Here is a 14,315-nt window from a genome sequence, read left to right on the forward strand (position 1 = left end):
TCCTAGGGTAGCAAAGGCCATGTAAAAGTGCTTGGTGACATCTTTGGCTTTCTCTCCTACATGCAGAGGTGCAAAGATTGCACCAGAAAATGTATGTATACATACGTGAATATATTTTAATTTCCCAAAACATGGGTAATGAGTAATGTCTGACTGCCACAGGTCAAATGCATTCAGTCCCCTAGGACTGATACCTGTTAATACTGTTGGAAGGGCATGGGATTGGCAATTTGGACATGTGGCTACAATGGCACGGGCTTGTTCTTGTGACAATTTCAACTGACATGCCAGGGCTGGCATGTTTTGGTGGTAGAACAGGAGGCTCAATTGTGCTTGTTTAAAAATGTCAGGTAAAGTTGGTGAAGTAATTGTGGTGGTGACTGTCATTGCCAATGCATCTGCCCTCTGGTTCCCCTCAGTAAGGAAGCCAGGCATGTCAGTGTGGGATCTTACATGTAGAATATGATAGGGTTGCTCTCGATGAGAGATGAGCCAGATGAATTCTGAAAGCAAGGAAAACAGCTGTTTGTTTTGCACGTCTTTGAGCAGAGCATGCTCTGCTCCATCAGCTATCCCGGCAACATAAGATGAATCAGTCACTAAGTTAAATGGTTGCTGGAATATCCTGAAGGCCCTCACAACTGTAAAAAGCTCCGCAATCTGGGGGGAACCTTCGATGGTCTGAACATCAGATTCCCACTTTTGAGTGTTCATGTCTTTCCAGGTAAATACCAATCTGTGGGACCTGCCAGCCCCATCAGTGAACACTGTGACAGCGCCTTTAATAGGAAGATGACTTTGGAAAGTTTTTGGAACTACATGGAACGAATCTTTGAATAATTTGTGCTTTGGGTAGTGAATTGAGACTTTCCCGAGATAGCTATCTAAAGCAATTTGGATGTTTTCATTTGTTTTTAATAAGGCGTCCAATTGACCTAACTTCAAAGGCAGGTAAATGCATGAGGGATCACAGCCTACGGGGCTTCAGAGGCAATGGTGACTTTTGGCAATTAATTTTGCTAGCAACTCTGATGGTGTATACACTGTTTTCGCAGGCTGATGTGGGAGAAACAACCACTCGAGTATGATGAGTGGGTCTTTCTGTGTTGTGTCCCACTGAAATAGGAGCCCATGAAAGTGTGGGCACTTTCCCAGGATGACAAATTAAATCGTAAGGTTTTTTCTGACCTGTTCAGCCTGTCGTGTCCTCATTGCCTCTGCTACTTTCTGCAATGTTTCCTCTGCCTCTGGTGTCAGGGTCTGTGGGGCTGTGGGGTCGGTGTCTTTCTTCAGCAAGGAGAACAGTGGAGCCAGCTCTTGCCTTGTCAAGCCGAGCAAAGGCCGGACCCAAGTGATGATCCCACAAATGCGTTGAATGTGCTCTAGAGCCTGTGGCTGTTCATTTACAGAAAAAATCTGTGGTGTTACAGTTCTCCCAGTGATGAGATACCCAAGGTATCTCCACAGTGCTGACATTTGTATTTTGTCCTGAGCAATTACAAAACCTGCTTTCTCAATAGTAGAAACAGTCTTTTCGAGAGCGGCACTAAGGTAACTTTTGGTGGCAGCACAAATAAGTATGTCATCCATGTAATGGACTATGATAGCTTCAGGAAACTGATTCCTGACAGGTGATAAAACCTGAGCAACCTACATTTGGCATAACACAAGGCAGTTTTTCAATCCTTGAGGATTGATACCCATTGATACCTTTTAAAAGTCTCACTTCTGTTCAGAGATGGTACTGAAAATGCAAATCTGAGGGCATCTCCTGGGTAAAGTGGGATGTTAAAGAAGCAGTCCTTGATAGTAAGGACAGCAAGCTGCCAATCGTGGGGAAGCATAGAAGGGGAGGGGAGGCCAGGCTGAAGGGGACCATATCCTCAATAACCTCATTAATTTTTTGAAGGTCTTGGAGCAGACGCCAACTGCTTTTGCCAAGCTTTCGGATGACAAAATCTGAGGTATTTCACGGGCTAGTTGATGTAACTAATTGCCCGAGTTGTTCTTGCTCCTTGACTGATTCGATGAGCGCATTTAATTTGTCTGATGGGAGGGGCCACTGATCCACCCACATCGGAACATCGGTTTTCCAATTCAATGGTGGGGAAATTCGCTCTGCAGTGGCCCATGCCAAAAATCCCACTTGGGGTCAGGGATATAAAGGCAGGCACCTCACTGGGATAAAACATCCCTGCCAAATAGGGAGATATTGGATGACACGACAAATGGTTGGATGGTGGAGACTTGCCCCTCAGGCCCCTCTACGCTTACAAGATGAGGACTTTGCATGGAATTGACAGCTCCACCAACACCGGAGATTGTGCCACAAGGGGACATCAGTGCCCAGTCGCGGGGCCACTTTGCCCTGGGGAGGATAGTAACGTCCACTCCTGTGTCAGCCATGAGATGAAGTTCAATGGATTTCCCATTTTTGGAAATACAAGAATCAATCAGGGGTTTGTCTTTACAAATCTAGTGACATGCAAACGCATCAAAATTTGAATCAGGTTCAACCTCTGAATCCTGGCCAGTTAAAATTAACATTTGTGCAAAAGGTGCAAATTTCAACAATGTAAATGGTGGATTGTAACAAACAACTGACACAGTAATTTCATTGCCTGGATTTACAGTCACAACTTCTGGTAATATACTTACCTGATCTGGAGTGTGTTCACTGTCCCCAAACAGCAGGACTGTAGTTGGTTGAGGGTGGAAAGGGGGCTCAAGGTACCCAGCTGGAACTCAAACTAGATCTTCGTCGGGGAAAAGCAGATGGACAGAACTTACTAACATTGGTCGGAGGCTTTGGGGAAAGTTCCGGGTTCTGTGGAACAACTGGAGTCCGTCCTCATGACTGCGGTCCTCTGCGAGGAGCCTGTTGGGGCGGGGGACTCCTGGATGGCTGGCAGCTGAGGTGGGCTTTGCAGGCAAGGCCGGTAATTTGCTGTTGTTGCGCGGCGTGGCCCCATGCTCTGCTAAGCATTTCCCTGGGTCGGCTGATAATATTGCTGCTGAAAGTTGTATGTGGGCCGATAGGGCTGTTGGAAAGGAGGAGGCCTAGGAGGTGGAACATAGTTAATAAATTGCCCAACAGGAAGGTGAGGACAGTCTTTCTGGAAATGTCCAAGTTGGGCACAGTAAAAGCAACGGACATTGCTAATGTTTGTCATGGCTTCCCTCACTCCCTTGCTCACTGCAAAAGACACCAGGGCCAGCACTTTGGGGACAGAGGCTCCTGTTCAGGGTGGTGGCACTATGTCCCTAGCAACAAGCTGATAATGCAGCTGTGGCAGGGATGTTGGACATGGCTTAGGGATGGCTGATGAGAGGCGCAGGTGCAGGTACAGGTCTCCCTGATGGAACTCTTTGGCCGGTCTTGTGAAGCTGCAGAGACGCTCCTGTGGAGAGAGGAGGTGGCTGAGGCCCCAGCTGACAGTGGCACACAGGGACCCTCGTGCACAGCAGGGCCCCGAGCTGGCAAGGCTCCCCAGCACGGCTGGAGCTGCTGGCACAGCTGGGCCCAGCTGGACAGCTGCCCCTCAAGGCCCCGGCCAGCAGGGCACGGCTCTGGGCAGGGTCCCTGGCCAGGAGCGGGCCCCACAGCGCCTCTGCCTTTCAAGGGCAACCTCGGCCCTGCTCTTTCTCCTCCCCACCTCCCTCTGCCTCTGCCCTGTGCCCCTGGGGCTGCTCTTGGCCAGGCAGAGTCAGTGGGAGCCAGCTCTGGCTGCAGCCCCAGCGGGGCCCCCAGGACAAGGCCCAGCAATTGAGAGGCCAATGGAAGCACTGGGCAGCAGCAGAATCCTCAGCAGAGTTATTTGGACAATCATGGACTGGCCACAACCCCACTGCAGCCTCAATGGGAATGTTCCCCGACCACGTTAGACTTTCAAAAGAAGCTGTTTGAGGGGGAGAGCAACAAAACACTCACTGTTTTCTGTTCCAGGAATACCCGATTCCAAAGCAGCACAACATGAAGACAAGCTCCAAAGAAAGCACGCCTGCCAGTAACCCTAGCCAGCAGCCTGTTCCCTGACAGAAACCCCTTCCGAGGCCATCCTGGGCATTGGGAACAGGTCTTGTGATGCTGGCTGCATCTGAGGGAGCAATGGGGAGCGTGAGCCCGTGCTGTGCTGCACTGCTGAGCTGGCAGCACGCTGGATACGGGCAGGACGTTCTCTGTTTCCCCCAGAGCTGGGGCCTGCAGGCACCTTGCCGGCCCTTGGCACAGGCTGTGCCAGCCAACAAAGCCCAGCAGGCCGGGAGGAGAGCCCGGGGGCAGCGCAGCTGCTTGGGCAGTGGCTGCTGCCAGGGACACGGGCCAAAGCCATCCCTGAGCAGCCACTGCCACCCCTGGCCCTCCCTGCCCCGTGACAGCTCCCCCAGCCCCAGGGGACAGGCTGTCAAAAAGTCCACAGCCAGCAAAGAGATTGTCCCAGGAATTGTGTGCTGCTTTTCCTTCCTGCAGTTGGTCCCAGAAACATCCATCAGACTGCTGTAAATGCCCACACATGGTCTGATCAACCCCTATGCTTTTCCAGTCTGCTCTCTGAAATTCTGCAACAAATCCACCAATAAATTCCAGGTTACCTCTGTTTATTGCACACTACAGTTTCCTTCATTTTTTCCGAATAGCTGGAAGTTTCTATATATAGCAATACCCTTGAGGATCTCTGATTCTTTTCAGTATTTTTTTTTCTATTCAGACATATGAAACAGCCTTATTGGTTTTTATTTTGGCAGGTCTGGTTTTTTTTTCTTAGCATGATGGTTTACTTATTACCTATATGTAAACTTGTTATTATTTATGGTTATTCATTCCCCAAGTAATTATTTTCACAATCTGTCATTCACTTCCTAGTTAATGTTCCATACATGAACAACTTGGACTCTCTTTTTATAGGAATAGAAAGATCTCAGAAAGCTGAATTTTTTATTTTGATGACCCTCTTTCTGCCCACTCCCACCTATAACGGTGATTCCTTTTGAAACATATCTGAGGACATGTGGAGTTTTTGGGAAATGCTTAGCTTAACCTGGGTATTGGATTATTATTTTCAGTGCTATAAACCTACATTGCTTCAAGGTTCACACCACGGTCCTGATTTGTGGCTCACTGCATGGATGACTGTCTGAATTAAAACAATGTTTGTGAGGCAGCTGAAGAGCTTAGACCTCAGAGATTAAAATTCCTAGGAGGAGGAGGAGAAAGAAGAAAGGATAAAATCCAGATTCAAAGGGTTTTTTCTCACTTCTAGTATGCCAGAAGTATGGTAGACTACACCTGTCTTCGGATGTCATTTAGTTACAGAGCAACTCTCTACAGTGCCAGATTCCAGGAGAAATGACTCAACACTTTGCCTCCCAATGCATCAGCTTTAATTCTAGTGAGAGGTAGCCTTAATTACAGTCCAATTAGAGCAAATCAACAAAGCAGTCTTGCCATTGTGTGAGTGGCAAGAGGAATTTGCTTGTGAACACATGAATATGTCCCACACAGTAATGAACAAAATTTGCCTTGACTTGGAAGAAAGTAGACAAGGAGCAATGCAGTATTTGGGTTTTATCCAGGGATAAATGGGGCAAGAAGCTGTAACAACTTAACCTGTTTTACAGAACACAAGTACTGATACGGCCAATAATGAACCCACATGAAGGGATCTTCAGGACATTCCTTTATTTCTCTAACCAGGAATGGGCAGCAAAATGCTGGCATTTATCTGAACTGGAAGCCGTGTTCCTCTCCTTTTTCTCCTTGAGCACACTGTTATTTGCAGACTTCACTGCCCAGCCCATCAATCCTCTCGTGGCCAATTGCTAAATGGCACAAGTACCAAAATACAGGTGCCAGCATAATCAGCCCAGCACTAATGCAGCACTGCTTTGATGGTGCACAGGAGCACAGAATGGCTTGTGTTGGAAGGGACATTTAAAGGCCATCTAGTCCCAATGGCCTGCAGTGAGCAGGGACACCTTGAACTAGGTCAGGTTGCTCTGAGCAGGAGTTTGAATGTCTGCAGGGATGGATGTCCAGCTCTCTGGGCAACCTGTGCCAGGTTTTCATAACAAACAGTGTAAAAAATGTGTTTCTTTCATCTAGTCTGAATTGACCATCTTTTAGATTAAAACCATTCCCCCTCGGTTTGGTCACAAAAGACTCTACTAAAAATTCTGTCCCATCTCTTTACAAGCGCTCAGAAGGCCCTGAAAGGCAGCAATCAGGTGTCCCTGGAGTCTTCTCTCTTCCAGGCTGAACACTGTCAGCTCTCCCAGCCTGTCTCCAAAGCAGAAGGGCTCCAGCCCTCAGAGCATTTTGTCCCTCCTCTGGACTAGATCCAACAGGTCCATGTCCTTCCTGTCTTGGGGACCCAGAGCAGGATGCAGTACTCTGTCGTGGTAGAGACCGAGACACTACAAAGCAACACACTCCATTTCCAGAAGGCTTCAAACCCTGTTTTTATTCTAGCCTGCATGCTTTTTCTCCATTCTTACAAAGCTCTTAACTTTACACTTTATTCATTGGTCACGAGAGACAAGCAAAATGCTCAATGGAATAGGGAGTTGTAGGTTTCTCTTATTTATCTTTCTTTCTTGGTTTTCATGTCAAAAACATTGGTAGGAAATTCTTTCAGGGGTAAACATGGATCTTGTTATCAAACTTCTCGATGGCTCACAGAAATCACTATAAAACCCCTTCCAGAGTACTCCCAGTAGGGTCTTACCTGAGCAGAGGTGGGGAATCACCTCCTTCAACCTGCTGGGCACTCTCCTTTGGATGCACATGGCTGGCTCATGTCCAGCCTCTCATCTGGCTGCAACACCAAGTCCTTCTCGGCAGGGCTGCTCTGCATCTCTTCATGCCCCAACCAGTGAGATCAGCTGAGCTGGGACTGTGTCACAGCCCTTGGGCAGAGCAGCTGGGCAGGATGAGCTCCCTTCCGAAGAAGGCAGATCCAGCTCCAAAAACAATTCCACCCTGGCCTTGAGGTCACAGAAGGCTCTGAGATCACAGAGGTCCCAGAGCCCCGTGGTTGCACAGCAGCACAAGGACCCAGCAGTCAGTCCCTGAGCACAACTGTTGCGGCAGCAGCGGCGGTGGCAGCAGCGGTGCTGACATTGGGACAGTGGTGTCGGGACAGCGGTGGCAGCAAGAGCTGCGGGACTGGCAGAGGGCAAGGCACCATGGCCCTTGCTCTGCGCCTCTTCCTCCTGCTCCTCCTGGCCGTGGCCCTGTCTACCAGGGCTGCCCAGGCTGCTCCACTCCAAGCGCGGCGAGCAGGTGAGCCGGCAGCCTGGCTGCCCTTTCCCGGGACAGCGCTCCCTGCTCCCCGGGAAGCGCTGGGGATGGTTTTGCACAGGGCTTTAGGGAGGGTTTCCTGTGTGGGAGTGAGAGAGCCCCCATGGTCCCTGGGCTCCTCCAGCCACCCATCCAGGGATGTTGCACAGGGCCTGCAAAGAGGGTGGAGAGTGACCAGAGCCAGTCCAGAGCTCCCCAGGCCCCTGTGCAGCTTTGGCCTTGTCCACTGACATCTGGCAGCCAAGGCCTTACCCGACCCCCTTGCAGTGCCCAGTTCTCTAAGGGAGAGGGGAATCCCAGCACACCATGGAAATGGGTCTGATCAGATCTGTGCTCCCCTCTAGATGAGCATACTAGGAAGGCTTCTTCAGCAGCTTGGCTTAATGAAGATTTCCAGGGTCTTAGCCCTCCAGCAGGTATGTTGTCAATGTTGCTAAAAGAATAATCATTGAGAACCTGGCAGGAAGCAGGTGACAGGAGCTTCTGTGGCTGTTGAATTACAGGTGTGTCTGCAGGAAAGACTTTTCAGGCTCCTTTCCTGGTTGCTGCACACAAGCCCCGCTCCCATGGCAGGGGTGAGTAGTGTGTGCCTGCTGACCCCACAGGCTGAGCCCTGGTTCTGTGGGATCCATTCACCTGAAATGCAAATGCTTTTCTTAAGGTCCTCCAAGAGGGAGGAACAAACCTAGAGGAGACAGCAAGTCCCTGGAGGCATCCAAACAGATGGACAGGATCTGGAGTGACCTGGAGAGACAACGTGGTGGGTGCATTTCCCTCATGCTTCCCCTGGGACTCAGCAGCCGGGGGCTTTGGCTGCACATCTGGACACGCCGTGCCCGGCACAGCGGGAAGGCATCCATGGCAGCCTCGCTGCCCCATGCTGCTGCTGCTGCTTTCACGCCCTGCAGGGCTGTTTCCCAGCCTGGCCTGGCTGCAGCTTCTGCCCAGCCTCTGCAGGAAGGCATTTGGCATCAGCTGCCAGGGAGCCCAAACTGCACCATGGCCCACCCTGAGATCCCCTGCACTTTCCCAGTCTGTGAGCGCATCTGGAGGGGCAGCTCTTTGGAGGAGGCAGGGCCCTGGTCTTTCTCCTTAATCTTATCCATTACTTAGACAAGCATTGCCTCCTGAGGATGCCACATTCCCATTGGGAAACAACCCCACCTAATTCACCTGTCCTTTTTCCTTTCTGCAGACATGGAAGGAGAGCCTGTGCTGAAGGCTGAGTTTCCCAGAGGAAGCAGTGGCTCCATGGTAGCCTCTGCTGCAGGAAGGGAGGCGATGCCAGGCACAGGCCCAGGAGGTAATTGCTGTGCCTCTGGGCCTGAGCCCTGCTGAGGCTTCAGCTGCCCTCTCTGCTGCTTGGCAGTGCAGGCACACAGCATTACCTGACCCCCTTGCAGTGCTCGGTTCCCTATACAAGGGGATCCCAGCACAGCATGGAACAGTTCCCATCTGTGCTCCTTTCTAGATTGGGAACGTGACTTCCATCACTGGGAAACGCTGTTAAAGCACAGTTTAAGGATGTTGGAGCTTGGTGATGGTAGGTTTTCAGCAACTCTTTGCTAACAGAGCAATCATTGTCCAAGTGTAATCATTGTCCAGAGTAATATTCCTCTGTCATTTCCGTTGACATCCTCTGAAGTTTGATGGATTGTGGAAATCCTAGCCTCCAAATTTCTACTCTTGTACCCAACAGTGATCCCACAGGATGGCTGTCAGTGGGAGGAAGGAGCATTTAGCTGTACATCTTCCTCCCATGTGCAATGCCAGTGTGTCCTTCCATGTGCTCTGTGCAGCCAGGGAGATGGGAAGAGAGGGAAGGGGCCGGGCCCAGGGCTGTGCCCCAGGGCTGAGCCTTTGGCAGCTCCTTTGCCAGCCCCAAGGAGCCTGAGCTGCTCCTGCTGCCACTGCCAAGCCCTGGCCCTGCCCATGGCTGGCTTTAGAGCTGCTGGCAGCTCCAGGGAGTCCTTTCTGCCCCCACAGCCCCCCAAGGGGCCCCTTCCATCCCAGTGTGGGGCCACTGCAGGCACGAGGTCCCCCTGCTCCTGAGTGGAAGGCAGAGCTGAGGGAGTGCCTTGGATGGCACCAGTCACCCAAGTGCCCTCACTTGCACTCGGGCCTGAAGGAGAATCTTCAACAGTGTCACAGCAGCTCTTCTGTCCTGCCGTTCTTTGCAGCTAACCCGGTTGGTGAAAGTGATCTGGCTTCCCAACCCACGTTCAGGATTGAGCCTCTGGGAGATGCTGAGGGTAGGTCAAGGCCTTTCCCCTGGAAGAGTTGCCAGCTCAAGAGCCCACAGCTTGGCCAAGGAGGCAGCGCTGCAGGTGCCAGCACAGAACCATGCACGTGTGTCCTCTTGCCCTGCACAATCCCCTCATGATTTCCCCTCATGATTTTCTCAGCACTGGCAGCTGTCTGGGGAAGGGAGGGCCCTGGCCCAGCCACAAAAGCCCAGATATTTTGTGAATCTTTTCCCAATTTTTGATAATCATGCTGCCCTGAAGATGCCAGCAAAGGAATGGGGAATTGTTCCATCTGATCCAACTGTCCTTTTTTGTTTCTCAAGTGATGGACAAAAAGGCAGGGCTGAAGGAGGTATTTCCCCGAGGAAGCAGTGGCTCATTGGCAGCCCCTGCAGCAGAAAGGAAGGCGATGGCAGACACGGGCACAGGCACAGCAGGTAATTGCTGTGCCGGGCTCAGCCCTGGCCGGGGCTGTGTGGCAGCAGCTCTTCCCCCAGGGCCTGCCCTTGCCCGGCCCGGCAGCAGCCAAAGCTGGAGGCGCCTCGGCTTCCAGGCCTCTGGAGCTGGTTCAGAGCCCGGGGAAACGGGACTGGTGCAGCAACGTCCCTGGCGCTGCAGCTGCTGCTGAGCTGGCCCTGAGTGCCCAGAGGCCCAAGGCACAGGAGCAGCCCCGAGCGGGAGCCCTGCCGCCAGCCCAGGGCCAGAGCCAGCCCTGGCTCCCGACTGGGCAGGGGCTGCGCTGGCTCCTGACAGGGCCTGAGCCTGTCCCCTGGGGCTGGGGGAGCTGTCACGGGGCAGGGAGGGCCAGGGCTGGCAGTGGCTGCTCAGGGATGGCTTTGGCCCCTGTCCCTGGCAGCAGCCACTGCCCAGGCAGCTGCGCTGCCCCCGGGCTCTCCTCCCGGCCTGCTGGGCTTTGTTGGCTGGCACAGCCTGTGCCAAGGGCCGGCAAGGTGCCTGCAGGCCCCAGCTCTGGGGGAAACAGAGAACGTCCTGCCCGTATCCACCTTGCTGCCAGCTCAGCAGTGCAGCACAGCACGGGCTCACGCTCCCCATTGCTCCCACAGATGCAGCCAGCACCACAACACCTGTTCCTGATGCCGAGGATGGCCTCGGAAGGGGCTTCTATATGGGAACAGGCTGCTGGGCAGGGGTAATGGCAGGCCTGCTTATTTTGGACCTTATTCTCATATTGTGCTGTGTCAAAATCTGGTGTTACTGGAAGAAGAAATGGTGAGTGGTCACCTTTCCCTGAAAGAGCTTCTTTTGAAAGTCTAATGTAGACAGGAACCATTCCCAATGAGGCTGCATTGGAGCTGTGGCCAGTCCATGGTTCTCCAAACAGCTCTGCTGAGGGTTCTGCTGCTGCCCAGTGCTTCCATTGGCCTCTCAATTGGTGGGCATTGTCCTAGGGCCCCACTGGGGCAGCAGCCAGTGCTGGCTCCCACTGAGGCTGCCTGGCCAAAAGCAGCCCCAGGGGCACGGGGCAGAGGCAGAGGGAGATGGGGAGGAGAAAGAGCAGGGCCGAGGTTGCCCTTGAAAGGCAGAGGCGCTGTGGGGCCCGCTCCTGGCCAGGGACCCTGCCCAGAGCCGTGCCCTGCTGGCCGGGGCCTTGAGGGGCAGCTGTCCAGCTGGGCCCAGCTGTGCCAGCAGCTCCAGCCATGCTGGGGAGCCTTGCCAGCTCTGGGCCCTGCTGTGCACGAGGGTCCCTGTGTGCCACTGGCAGCTGGGGCCTCAGCCACCTCCTCTCTCCACAGGAGCACCTCTGGAACTTCACAAGTCCAGCCAAACACCTCAGTCATGGAGAACTTGGCCTGTCATCATGCATCTGCGTGCCAGTGTCCATTGTCCCTTCCACAGGTGTATTACCAGCTTGTAGCTGGAAGTATGCTACAAGCACTGCCTAGAACAGATCCGTCTGTCCCTGAAGGGACTGGCCTAGCTGCCCATCCAGGACAGGAGGTGCAGCCCTCTAGCCAGGGAATAGATTATTCGCAAAGTTATATTTACTTGTAAAAATATTAGATGTTTATTAAAAACCTTATTAGAAATATAACAGGACACTGAATAAAGACAATGTTACTGTGCCGGGAGTAGAGGATTTTTCCCACCACATTCTCATCCACACAATGGAGGTTTCACCTTTCAACTCTTTTGCCCCTCTTAAAGTTCTGTCTATCGACTCCTTCTTTGATGTCCAGTGCTGGAGTTTACTTCCTTACATCTCGCTTGGAGGTCAGGTGCTGCTGTCGTAGCAAGGTGACCCTCTTAAATGTCTCAAACTCAGGTAATCCCAAGATAACAACACAACAGGGGGTAAAACATATCTATAAATATATAAAACTTCTCTTAACAAATATACATGATATTTATCCTTTATTGTGAGAGTCAACTGTCACATTACTCATCTATCACAGGCTTGAGTCCAGCTTCAGCTCAGGTGTCGGTGTGCTACCACCAGCACTGGCGGAGCTGCTCGTCTGGGCACAGCCAGGCATGGGCAGGCAGCAGCTGGGCATGGGGCTCATCAGACCAACAGCACTCTCATGTTATCTTTGTCTTTCATTTTAAAACATTTAGATATATTTTTCCTTTGCAGCATTGAGGAGAGTTTTTCATAGAATACGGACACCAGATATTTGTTCCCCTTTCCTCCAACAGTTCTGTAATTGATAAAGTAGTTTTACAGTCAGGGAAACCTAGAATCTTCTGACACTTTGGCAATAAAAAGTAAAATTGCTTTTAATTCTTAATGTTCAGTCTTACACAGCCCAGGCACGACCGGCATAGCTTGGGGGAATTATCCCAAACAGGCTCAGGGCACTCGGGTTCTGAGCAGTCCTGCTGGGGTCCCTCCATGGGGACACATCCCGAAACCTGGGAATGACTGCATGGGGTGCCCATGGTGAGGACAGGACAGAGAGGGAGAGCAAGGCTCCAGTGTGTCCTTAGTGGGCCTGAGCCTGTCCCCTGAGTCTGGGGGAGCTGTCACGGGGCAGGGAGGGCCAGGGGTGGCAGTGGCTGCTCAGGGGTGGCTTTGGCCCGTGTCCCTGGCAGCAGCCACTGCCCAAGCAGCTGCGCTGGCCCCGGGCTCTCCTCCCGGCCTGCTGGGCTTTGTTGGCTGGCACAGCCTGTGCCAAGGGCCGGCAAGGTGCCTGCAGGCTCCAGCTCTGGGGGAAACAGAGAACGTCCTGCCCGTATCCAGCGTGCTGCCAGCTCAGCAGTGCAGCACAGCACGGGCTCACTCTCCCCACGGATCTTGTGGAGGTTCAAAGCAAGACAGGAACACGTGCCCTGATTCCACTTTGATGAATCCCAATGATTTTCTGCTTGCAGGACGGGCACAAGCAGAGCATGATAGGTATAGCAGAGCCTCTGTTCACTGTGTCACTTGCCATGGCCTCTTTCACAGTTGTATCTTTCTCCCTTCATATGTCCTGCCAAACACCTAAGGGAGAACTGGACTTCTAATTGCATGGCACATCTCCAGGCCCATGCCCGATGTCCCTGTGCCAGCTGCTTTAGCAGCTTGTTGCTGTGCAGATGCTGCCTCCAGCCAGACAAGGTCCTCTCCCCCTGAAGGCACTGGCCCTGCTCTCTGGCCCCTACTGAAGGTGGGCAGGGCTTGGCCCAGCTCTTCTCTTGCAGTAAAGAGATGGAGCTGTCACCCCAGTGTCCGGGTGGTAGCAGCAGCAAAGCCCAGCCAGGATCAGCACTGGCTGAGCTGCGTGCCCAGGGGCAGCTGGGGATGGCCACGGGGTGGGCAGGCAGGAGCCAGGCAGGGGCTGCTGTGACCAGTGGCGGGTCCCCGGGGAGGATGGGGGAGCCCATGCTGAGCGTCCCTGGGCTGAGGGACCTTTCCTTCCCTGGGACCATCTGGGCCTGGACCTCCTCCAATGGCATGCCCAGGAAAAGAGGGAAGCCATCAAGAGCCTGTGAGTTACGCAGGGATGGGCTGCAGCTTCCTCCCTCCTTGGTTAGCGGGCGGATTAAAAGAGGCCTCTAGGGTTTGCGGCAAACAGGAGTGGGCAAACAGGGCCCTGGCATGTCTCTGAGGGACAATTCACGAGGCAGTGTGCACAGGCAGGGCAAGCAGGCAGGGTTGCAGGTTTTCTTGCTAGGAAGGTTTACTGTGTGTTGTTTGCAGTGTTTCTGTTGGTTGCTTGGTTTTGGGGTTTCTGGTAGTAGTGGTTTTTACACAATCGAAAACTGTAGTTAGTACAAGTGCATGTAACTAGATGGAACCCTCCAAAAAGGATGTGTCTGTCCTGACCCATTCCTGTGCAGAGTGTTTGAGCTTAGCAGTGGTTTCAGGGGGCAGTGCGGAGAAAAGCTGCCTGCGGTGTGAACAGGTGAATGATCTCCTTTCACTGGTGGCCGAGCTTAGGGAGGAAGTTTAAAGACTAAGGAGTATCAGGGAAAGTGAAAGGGAAATAGATTGGTGGAGTTCAGCCCTTCCATCCTTATGGGAGGCCCAGCAAGAGTCACAGGACTCCTATGCCGCGCACTGTCAGGCAAGAGAAGGACACCTGTAGAAGAAGGGGAGTGGAAATGGTCCCTGCACGGGGAGGTTATGATAAAAATTCCTCCTGACCCCCATCCCCTAGCCAGGGGCCACTTCAGAATAGGTATAAGCCCCTGGATCTAAAGAGTCGGCCAAATGATTACGAAGAAAATTATCTGTCCGGAGAGCCTCCTAATTATGATTAATCTGTATACATGGATTGCCACCTCTAACATCAAAAAGGAAAGAATGGTAATCGTGGTGGGTGACT

General features: G+C 52.5%; 1 long non-coding RNA gene across 1 annotated transcript; it reads left to right on the forward strand.

The window, feature by feature from the left end:
- The first annotated feature begins 8,768 nt into the window (after positions 1 to 8,768).
- LOC135307096 (uncharacterized) lies at positions 8,769 to 11,600 on the forward strand. The gene is made up of 5 exons (XR_010367830.1): positions 8,769 to 8,840; positions 9,478 to 9,549; positions 9,867 to 9,980; positions 10,608 to 10,773; positions 11,298 to 11,600. It is a non-coding gene; the product is annotated as an uncharacterized LOC135307096 (long non-coding RNA).
- The last annotated feature ends 2,715 nt before the right edge of the window (positions 11,601 to 14,315 follow it).

The sequence above is a fragment of the Passer domesticus genome, chromosome 9 (assembly GCF_036417665.1).
Source record: "Passer domesticus isolate bPasDom1 chromosome 9, bPasDom1.hap1, whole genome shotgun sequence".
NCBI classification, from domain to species: Eukaryota; Metazoa; Chordata; class Aves; order Passeriformes; family Passeridae; genus Passer; species Passer domesticus.